Source organism: Corvus brachyrhynchos, unplaced genomic scaffold (assembly GCF_000691975.1).
Source record: "Corvus brachyrhynchos isolate BGI_N302 unplaced genomic scaffold, ASM69197v1 scaffold14, whole genome shotgun sequence".
NCBI classification, from domain to species: Eukaryota; Metazoa; Chordata; class Aves; order Passeriformes; family Corvidae; genus Corvus; species Corvus brachyrhynchos.
This window is the reverse complement of record NW_008239110.1, coordinates 16,903,785-16,915,453: the sequence shown is the minus strand read 5'-3', so window position 1 is coordinate 16,915,453 and position 11,669 is coordinate 16,903,785.

The window sequence follows — 11,669 nt, the reverse complement described above, 5'->3', positions numbered from 1 at the left end:
GCCTCAAGGAGGTGACTGCAGGGAACACCACCCTGTGGTGGGGGTGTTGCCTCTGGGCCCTGCAGGAGCCTGTGAGCCCACACAGGGGTCTGCCACACAGGAAAGTGCCTCCATTCTGTGCCTCACTTTGGGCTGTATTTGCTGTTACACTCCCCAAATGATAACAGTAGACTCCTTCTGTAAATGGTGCTTTCTTGCATTCTGTATTTGCAGGGGAAATCAAAATACAAAAAATGTACTCATCCTGTATCTCTTTACATAAGAGCCATTCTTTCCAGTGATGGTTGCCCCAAGAGCAAGAATGTACATTATCCTCTCTGCCCCAGGGTCTCTCAACTATCTATATAATCTATGTGATGTCTCCCTGTGGTGTTGTTTTCTCTGTCCACAGGGGGTTTAAAGGCTTTGCTGCAGACTGTAAAGGGCGATGGCAATCTCTGTGGGTAAAAATGTATATTTAGCCATAAAGCAGCAGTTGCTTAGGAGCCTTCCTATCTGTCAAGTGAAAAGGACAGACAGATTTCAGGGCAATGTAGACAAAAACACCAGCAAATGCATCTATTTAGGAGTTCTTACTTCATTTGCTTCAGCCTCCAGCCACCAGCACCAGCTAATGCAGTCATTTGACTTGTGAGCTAGGAGAGAAGCAGAACAGACCCTCTTGTTTCCTCAGGATGGGGCCCTTTGTAGGCTGGCATGCTTGTATATAGCTGGTGTGTGCATCAAGAATGCATCATGGTAGCTTCCAAGGGTCATGCAGCTGGTCCCAGGCAGAATATATCCCATAAAAATGTCATAGGCATTTGAGTCCTGCAGGTTCCTGCATGCCAGGCAGTGTTAAACCAAATCCTGAGACACCTTTTTGAAAGCCTGGTGAGTGAAGGGTCTGTAGCTACTTAAATGTTTCTGCTGATCATTGGAGTTATGTAAACAAACCTTACACCTGGGAGGAAAATGCTTTTCCCTTTTCCTATTTCACAAGTCAAATGTCCCCTTTTGATGTCGCTTTGCTGCAAAAAGAGGTTCAATAAATAAGAGACCAAGAAGACAGAGAATGAGAATGAAAGAGAGAAAGAGAGAATGAGAATGAAAGAAAGAGAGAAAGAGAGAAAGCTGTAAAGGGCGATGGCAATCTCTGTGGGTAAAAATGTATATTTAGCCATAAAGCAGCAGTTGCTTAGGAGCCTTCCTATCTGTCAAGTGAAAAGGACAGACAGATTTCAGGGCAATGTAGACAAAAACACCAGCAAATGCATCTATTTAGGAGTTCTTACTTCATTTGCTTCAGCCTCCAGCCACCAGCACCAGCTAATGCAGTCATTTGACTTGTGAGCTAGGAGAGAAGCAGAACAGACCCTCTTGTTTCCTCAGGATGGGGCCCTTTGTAGGCTGGCATGCTTGTATATAGCTGGTGTGTGCATCAAGAATGCATCATGGTAGCTTCCAAGGGTCATGCAGCTGGTCCCAGGCAGAATATATCCCATAAAAATGTCATAGGCATTTGAGTCCTGCAGGTTCCTGCATGCCAGGCAGTGTTAAACCAAATCCTGAGACACCTTTTTGAAAGCCTGGTGAGTGAAGGGTCTGTAGCTACTTAAATGTTTCTGCTGATCATTGGAGTTATGTAAACAAACCTTACACCTGGGAGGAAAATGCTTTTCCCTTTTCCTATTTCACAAGTCAAATGTCCCCTTTTGATGTCGCTTTGCTGCAAAAAGAGGTTCAATAAATAAGAGACCAAGAAGACAGAGAATGAGAATGAAAGAGAGAAAGAGAGAATGAGAATGAGAATGAAAGAGAGAAAGAGAGAATGAGAATGAAGAGAGAAAGAGAGAAAGAGAGAAAGAGAGAAAGAGAGAAAGAGAGAAAGAGAGAAAGAGAGAAAGCCTTACATATCCAGGAAATTTTCTTCTTTCACCCTCCTCTGTTCATCTGCTCCCTGTTTTGATCTGACACCCACTGAATTAAATGGTTCTTAGCACAGGTCTCCATTCCTGCCAAATCCTGTCATCAGTCACTTCTGAGGAAGGAAGCAGACCACTGTGAAATCCAATTCTGAAAAAAACATCACTTTTTTTTCCACCTCTACAGAAAAACACAGAAACTACATTATGAAATTAAATTTCTCTGCTTTCCCACTCTGTCTTCCATGTTCTCTTGTAAGAACACTGAAGAAAAAAAGCACCAAAAAAAATTATTATAGTAGGAATCTATCCATGTACACCTACAATTATGTGGTTACTTAAGGTGGTATAAACTAATTCACCCAGTTAGACATTACAAATCCTCCTTGCCAGCTTCATATGCAGCCACAAGACAGATTCAGACTCACTCCTGGGACTCCTATAACCTGTTCTACATCAGATGAACACATATGTTTTCTTTGGGTGCATGTGGCTCTGCAAGGAGTTCCCTGTTTCTGAAAGGAGCTAACCTCCTGGAGCTGAGCTCTTACTGTCTCCAGGTCTTCAAAATGAAGTTCAAAAAACATCAAGAGCCTCCCTTTAAAAAATTTCAGACATTTTACAAACAACTTCTTAAAGTTTAAGCTTTTTTCCATCATTTTCTCTCTTGTGAGTATACAGAATATGCTCAAGCAACACTCGCAGGAGTTTTGCTAGGACAGAGGGTAAAGAACAAAGGGATTGTCTAGGATTTGTTTTCCCCTTCAGTGAGAACATATATTCCCCCAATGAGCAAGAAAATTAGTCTCCAAATAGTGCAAGATTTACAATCAAACCATGACAATTGGCAATATGGTTACAGCAGAGAGTTCTTTGGCACCTACTGCTTTTCAGGACTCTTTCCAGCAGTCCTCAACCCACCACTACCCAAAATACACAATTTCCAATGCTCTACTGGGTCACTGTCTTTGACAGGGCCCCTTTAGTTCTGTTCTGGGCCAGCCTGTACCCCTCCTGTGGAGAGTCACTCCTCTGACAGCTTTCTTGCTTGCTCAGCAACCTGTCCAGTTTTTTGTCAGACTCCTACCTGGCTCATCATCTAGGGCAGCCAAGACTTCAGGCACTTCTTCAATCTCTAGACTTGAAATCACCTCCTGATGCTGATCTTTTTTCAGGCTAAGCTTCTGCAGTAGTCTGTGGTGTCTTTGCTGATTCCCCAGGCTTACTTCCTGGGTGAGAGAGATGTAATTCTTCACAGACTAGTTATCCGTGATTTTTATCACCAAGTTTCTGGGTTACAAGGACCAGGAGGAGGACTATCTTACCTTCCCCTTTGTCTCAGTTGCCTGTTTTCCCTCTCGAGGGATGATGCTTAACTTTAAGGAAGAAAAATGGACATTTTCTGCAATCGGTCAGTCTGTTTATTTTTCCCATATACTTCTGATCCTTTCTGGCAATTTTCCCTCCATTTTCTCAGGCAGTCTCCCCACACAAGCTTCTCACTCCTTGGCTGGCTGCTGCAGAACTTCATGTCCACCTCCATTTGTCACCTGCTGTGGCATTTATAGAAAAATGTATATTAAACCTGGCTGAATGAAGAGGATGTGAGAGACCACAGGAGTGCACCCTGTGCCCCTGCAAAAAAGGAATGAAAAGCAAAAAAAAAAGCTAAGTATTCCTTTATTTAATAGCTTTGCATGGAACCAAAACCAGAAATTCACCTCCATTCTTTTCTCTTATAAAATAAGCATTTCACAAAAGCTTCTACTTTTCAGTTACTCCATTTTGATATTTTATCACTTATTTCTCTTACTTTCACTCTTATTCAATATTTTATTATTGTCTTCTTTTCATCAAAGGAGTGAAGGAGAATAAATATATTGCATGTTTATTAGGAGGAAGCAAGGATGATTCCACCAAATAGGAAACCCATGACTAAAGGGACCAGCCTCCTTCTCCATCCTGATGTCTATCTAGAGCTATGGTCACAGTCAAAACAATTCTGTAAATTTTCTTTCTTTTTTCCTTTATCTGTTCAATCTCTATTATATTTATATTCAAGGCTTACAGATGAAATTGAAATCAGATTCCAGACCCTGCCCTGCACTGCCAAGGCTTTCCCTGGTTGAGAAAAGCTGTTCTGTGGCCACCTTCCTCATAACTATTACCGAGTTTTGAGTTGAGTTTTTCTTTCAGGAAATCAGACAGTGCCAGGGAGGTATCTGTAAGGGGCCTAAACACTTAGCAAATCACCTTCCATCCCACATGCAATGTTTAAACCAAGCAAAACAGGAGAAAATTAACAGAAGGGACTTCTGTCTTTTTAGTATGAAATGTGAGAAACACCGTTGCTTACGTATAAGATGTTTTCGGGTTTTTTTGTCATTGCTTTAGAAATACTGCCAATAGCATCAGCTCTTAAGTTTACGAGTGCTCATAGTAATATGGTTCAATGAACCCTACAGAAACAATTTAGTTTAACTTTCTAGAGGTGCTACAAAGCCAAATTTCTTCCTATACTCATTCTCCCAAGAGCAAAATGAACTTTTTATTTCAGATTCTCCAAAGTCACCTTTAACAGGAACTAGTATCTTTTCAAGCATGCATTGTATTTGGCGGCACCTTTACAAGGGTATCAGTAGCCTAATGCTTGTGATATTCACTACTGTAAGGTGCAGGCTATGAAGGATAAGCAGAGATTCTGTAACAGAAGTAGAACGACATGGAAAATAAATGAACTCAGCCATTCTTGCAGAGGAAAGGCTTTTCTGCAAGAAGGAGTGTGCCAGACACACTGCTCTGACTGAGTTTAACGCCATGACCCTGATGTTGTTGCATTCCCTTAAGTACCTGTTAAATCCTTCCTTCCCCACGAGCAACTAAGGATGCTGCTGTTCCTACTGAAAACATTAATAGTTTGAAAAGAATGGGCAAAGTCAAAAGGAAAATACAGTTAATTTAAGCATAAAAATTGGAATGGCAGGTGTCTGAAACAGGAAGGATTTAGACAATCTGCTGGCTAAATGTTTCCCTCTCATTTTCTTATCTGTTAAGGCCAACCTTCACTGTGACAGGAAACACAGAAAGGTGACAGGGCTAAGAGAAAAGGAGATATGAACCTTAACTTCTACCAATATAACATGAAATTTTGTTACCTTAACTAATTAAATTCTGTTATATCCAACTATATATTTGCTGTGGATGTTCATCTACTTTTCAATATGTTACTTATGTTCCTTGGAGAAAGCAAATGTTGTTTTCCTTTGAGATAACATTGCAGCAGTTATATATGTCCTTTGTCAGTATTACTTGAGTAGGAGAAAAAACAGATGGTTCCTTCACATTGAAAAAGGCATGTACTACAGTCTGAGATTTAGGATGATGCCCACAGACTTGAGTAACAAAAGAATCCTGAAGGAATTTACTGTAAATTGAACTATGCTGATTCAGACAGAGAAGAGATTAAGTGGAAACTTTATGATAATTCCAGGGTCTGCATCCTGCTAGTCCTGTTGGTATTGCCTTTTCTGATACTGTTCAGCTTTTCCTGCGTTATTAGGCAGAAGTCCAAAAACTGACATTTTCTGCAATTCTACTGGAAATTAAATGTCATTTTAAGATAGATGAATCAGTTGTAGTATCAGCTACTGGATTTGGAGGAGATATGGCAGACTACCCGTACCCAATACTGATGTAAGCCTTACTATACAAAACACAGATACTGAAGTTTCTTTCACCTTTGTGAAGTTCCCAATGTACCTAATGTTCCTAAGATCATAAAGTATGACTTACAGCTTAGCAGCATATATGAAATAAATCAACGGTCTCTAATCCGTTTCCAGATTCCACTGGGGCAAGACTGAATAAAGGCAGCCCATTATTTTGGACACACATATCTTCCTCTCCCCACTCCCTTTGCACCCTGCTGTTTATCTCTGCTGAGCAACAGAAGCAGAATATTCTGAAGCAGATCAGCTTTCAGATCTAATAAAAAATGTTGCGTGTACATACATATATGACTATGTCTGTAAATTCATATGCATATATGATCTAGCACGTGATTCAGCTTAAATAATTTACAAAAATAAACATTTCAATATGTTCTGGTAGTCAGTAAGACACAAAAGGGCTCAGGGATACATTTTTTTCCATCTGCCTTAGGTCTGGAAAGCTGCTTATAATACAAACTAATTAAGATCTGCAGATCTCTGAGGAGAAAGTAACTGACTATTATAAACATACAGTTATTAAAAAGCACCCAAGCCTACTTTTAGCAACAGAGCAGAAGCTTAATGAATGACTTACCAATAATACATATCAAGAAAAATTTCTGCACTCTTCTCTTTTCAGGAAGAGATTTTGATTTCTGCAAATGGCTTGCTCATTCACAGACAATCACCAAGATACTGGATGCTTGAAAGATGGCAAGAGTAAATACAGACAGAAAATCACAGAGAAGTATTCCATAGATGCACAGGGCTTCATTACCAGAATGGATATTAGAAGCCACAGTCTGTTATGTTTCTCTAAAAACCATTAGTCTATTAGTGCAGTCCAAAAACCACAGTTCATCTGAGTCACTGTGATATTACAAAGAGAGGGTGAGCTGAGGCCCATCTGTCCCTTGGCAGTCTGGGATATAGGTGAAACTGTAAATATCAGAGTTGTTAATGAGTTCCAGAGATGCCCTAACCTGTCCTACCTGCAGAAGGAAAGCGCAGAGTAAAGTGAGGTATTAAGATAAAGCATGAAAACCTTGCAAAACCGTCAGTCTTATATAACAGTGAGATAGGTAACAGTGCCATAAGAACAAAAGCATTCATTAAAAAATTCAGTGAAAAAGAAAAAGGTGTATTTTCTTCCTTAGTAGAATGATCAGGGCTGTCTTCTGTGACAATAAGCAAGAGCCCTTCAGTTCAGTGTTAGCTATAAGACATACGGATTTAGAAAGTATAGTTTAATGAGAATCTAACATCCATTTTATCAATTCCTAACCCCTCCTAATCTATTGTATTTTCCTGACTCCTCTATGCAAGAATCAAAGGGTACTGCCATTTAATGAACTTATAAATCTAATTCTCTTCCTAATCCCCATAAGGAGATAATAAAGAACACTTGTTTGCTGGAGGTAATACAGTATGCTCACATCATATATCAGAGTGCTTCCCGATGTTAAAATGATAATGAATTCTCTACAGGTGCCAGATGAGTTTAACTGTATTGTACCCTCTGTGTGACAGAAGGTGACTTTATATTTTTCATTCACATATTTTTATTTGAATCAATCAAGAACATTGAAAAACTAGTGATTGCAGTATGACAGTAATGACAACAACAATTGGAGCAACATTCCTGTAGGGTGGAATAAAACATGACTAAATTTATAATTATTTCTGAAAAATGCTAAAAATGCATCCTGGAAGGAGTCAGGTGAAGTGCTTCTGTATGGTGATCATATCAAAATTACATTTATGAAAGCATCTTGGTGAAAATACATGTTTAACAGACTCAAAAATGAACTTTTGTGACTATACTATGGAAACTACACAGGTTATTACTGAAAATATTATATTCCATTAAGTCCCCATAATAACGTTATACTCTCATCTTGGATAACAGTTTTGGTTCACTGTTTTCAGAATTAGATTGGACAAATATTTTAAACCTCCAGACAATCAAGACAAGTAGGTAGAAGTACAGGAATATTTTTTCCTGTGACGACTGAATTAAAAAGCAGATGATTGCTAACCAAGTTAAATATTGTCTTTACCTTGAAGTTTTACCTTCACTTTGTATAAAACTTAATTTTCCAGAAAAAATGTCTGGGAGCAAATGGTGGGTGTGACAACTGAGCAGAGATAGCCCCAGGTACAAGATCCCTATGACAATCACTGTAGCAAATACCAACTGGCTCTTGTTAAGCATTGCGTGTGCTGTAAACAAGATGCTCCCAGAAACTCAAGTGCTCATAAACTGATCCAAGTAACTTCAATCAAAAAGGGTAACTTACAGTGGAACTTCAACTAAACTGCTGTTCTCTTTTGAACCACTTTTGACAATTTCAGAAGAAAAGTAGTTATTGAGGTCAGCCAGGCTGGTGATTTAGCTCTAAGGTTAGGCAGACCTTTTTTTAAGCCAGCAGCACACAAATGTACACCTCGACTGTACAAAGCTTCTGGAAATAATTCCAGACCCAGCTGGATTAATGACAGTGTCACCAAAATGAAATAAAAAAAACCCCCAACACCTCATGTGAGGAAACACTGTGGGGAAATGTATGTTACAAAGCAGTGAGTGTGGGAACACAGTGCAAAGCCTGAAGCGCCATGTTCAGCCACCATTTAACTCATTTTAAAATTTAACAACCCCTGCCTCAAAACCCCTAAAAGTGACAGTTTTTTTCCAGATTAAACCTATATGCTAAGCGATTACTCTGCCTCATTTTTTCAGCTAGGTTAACTGTATTAGAAATAGCAAAGAAAAGGTCACCAGTAGGTAAAAAAATCTGGAAACGGGAGATAGAAAACTGTGAAAATGGAAGCAATGAAAATCCTCACCTATGAGAAAGCTAAATTCAAGCCCTGAATGCTATCACAGTGTGAGGGCACATAACCTCCAATACAATAGACAGAAGAAATTGGCCCATGAAACACGTTGTAGCAAGGAATTTCAATAAATCAACTGACCTGACAGAGGTAAGGAAATGTATGTTAAAAATAGTAATCCTTTAAATGTATGTACTTATGAAATTGCAGAAAGAAGGAGAAGTTATCTGTCCACTTGCAAACCTGTCAGATACAGGTCATATGGAAGGCTTCAGAAAAATAAAAAATCATGGTACTAAAGAATGAAAACAGGAAGCAGAGTAATATGCAGAGTAGATGTGCCACACTGAACTGATATCTCTTTTTCAAATAGTAATTTCCTGGAAAAAACATGCAGTAGATCTCATCTGCTCTGACTTAAGCAAAGTATTTCATACAATAGCACATGTGAAATCATCACCTAAGATGGAGAAGAGAATTTGGAGGAAAAATATGCTGAGTATCAAATGAGGAGGTGGCAGATTGGGCTAGTAGGGGATGTATAAGGCAGATAATTAGGGAAGTTTTTAAAGGATGACATGAAAATAATCTTACCAGATGGCATTTACTATCAGATCTATGTAAAATGTACATTTGTGCTGATGCAATTCTCAGAAGTCACTGACGGTGTGGCTGAGCAAAATGTTTTTTCCAGGTTGGTAGTGTTCCTTTGAAACAAATCTCCAAGTTGGCCTCATGTACCACATTTCAGTTCATCCCAAAGAGCAATCTCACATCACACACTGGACTCCTTGCACAATAAATGAGGAGCTGTCCTCCAGAAGCCCATAACATATTCCAATCATCAAAAGATGTTCAGTCCAACCAGCCTAAGTGTGAGCTAGTCAAATAAACACTCTAAAATGCAACCAGGAGGGACAGTGAGCCCTTGGCAACAAGCACAGATCTACTCCTTTTGGGCTGCACTGAGTAGGTAAGTGTCATCAAATAAAAGAGATCAGAAGGAAAATGGAATTGTCTAACAGGCTAGAAGGAAAAGGAATATAAAGTGAAAAAACCATGTAATTTAGAGGCCAAAACCAGATACAGTGTTGCCTACAAAGTAGGAACCTATTCTGAGAACAAAAAGTGCTAAACCAGCTGTACAATGAATCACAGGATAGCTCTGAGAAAATTAGGTGATTAATTTCTTTAAAAATACAAAAAACAAACCCCCAGAAACTCAATATATTTACACTAGGTATCAGGTTATTCCTGGAACAATTTTTTAAATAGGGAAGCAGTTGGCTGTTGCAATGAAATTACAATGCTGATAAGAATTGCCAACTGATAAGGGAAATATATTTACTGGCAAGTCATAATTAATCTGCAGTAGTAGGCAAAAATTATACTAGTGAACCAAAAGGCTTAGTGGGATTCAGAAATGGATTAGATGCTTCTGTGAATGCTATCCTGAATAATTACACTAACTGGAATAAAAACTGATAAAGGGAAACAATGGCTTTATGTTTCTTCCTATGGACAATTCACAGTGATTGTAAATTACTCTCTGCTAAAGCATCATCTACCTGAATTAGAACCAACAAAACAGATTAGACATACAGCTTTTTTATTTAATACAGTGGAATGTTTTATTTCAATGTCAATGGACTTTTTTTTTTTTTTTTTTTTAAGTTTGGGTTGGAGGGGGACCTTGAAGATCATCTAATGCCAAACCCTCTGCCATGGGCAGGGACACCTTCAACTCACCAGGTTGCTCAGAGCCCCATTCAAGCAGGCCTTAAACACCTCCAGGAAAAAGGCATCCTCAACTTCTCTTAGCAACCCATTCCAGTGCCTCACCACCATCACAGTAAATATTTTTTCCTAATACCTAATTTAAGTCTACTCTCTTTCAGTTTGAATGCATGTCCCCTTGTCCTGTCACTACATGCTCGCGTAAATAGTCTCACCCTATCTTTCTTGTAGGCTCCCTTCAGGTACTGGAAGGCCACAATCAGGTCACCCTGAAGCCTTCTCTTTTCCAGGCTGAACAGTCCAAATTCTCTCAGCCTTTCCTCAGAGGAGAGGTGCTCCTTCCCTCTAATCAACTCTGTGGCCTCCTCTGGACTCACTCCAAGAGGTCCACATCCTTCCTGTGCTGAGGACCCCAGAGCTGGATGCAGCACTCCATGTGGGGTCTCACCAGAGCAGAGCAGAGCGGCAGAATCCCCTCCCTTGACCCGCTGGCCCATGCTATTCTAAAATAAAAGTAGTCTAACTATCCCATTTCCATTCCTATTGAGACCTGGGGTTGTAATTCTGCCAACAGTTATTCAGACAAGTAATACCATTAAGAACTGTGCTTTACTGAATGTGTGAAATACTTGAGGTTAATTTCAAATACTGAGTCCTAAAATACTAACCAATATGGCCACACATAAAATAAGATGGAAGAATTAATAAATGTCACCTGAAAGATAAACAGAACAGCTGTGATAACTGCGATTAATTTTCTCCTGAGTTTAATTTGAAAAGATTTAGACAAAGGGCATGAACTTGTCCTTGAGTAGCTAAATCATACTAAATGAAGCATTCCTCCATTATATAGGCTATTAATTCCATTTCCTCTCTCATAGACATGTACAGTCTCGGTAAAAGATTTCTACTTGTTCATCCCAATACCATATTTGGTAGGAAAATAAACTAACAAAAAAGAGTGCTGGGAAGATGAAGGCAGAAGTTCCTGGAAAGGGTTGGGAACAAGCTCATACAAAGAAATAATTTAACAATATAAGACTAAAGCAATCCAGGAACTCTACAAGCAGCATGAGACTCTTTTCAGGGAGAAGCTGCTGCTGCAGGTTAATCCTATTTCCCAAATTTAACTCAGCAGAAACTAAAGGACCAGCAACGGTTCATTTTAAGAATGAGCAAAGTCAACTTAGGGTCTGAGAAAAGCACTGTGATATGGTTGCAAAAAAAAATTATTTAGGTAATGTAAGAGGCAGGGTAGTTGTAGATGTCTGCCTCCAAAACTGGCAGCCTCAAGAATTCTGCTCAGTTAATAACATAAACTCCATTTTCTTTCAAAACCATACTGAGGGTGCCAGCTCACCTTCCTGTCCTTTACACAGCTCCAGCCTTAGGTCAGCCATCAGGATGAGTAACATCATGCTAAAATCCTGCTGCTGCTGAGAAAACTCATGCCTTCCCATTCATTAAGCCATGTGCAATTGAG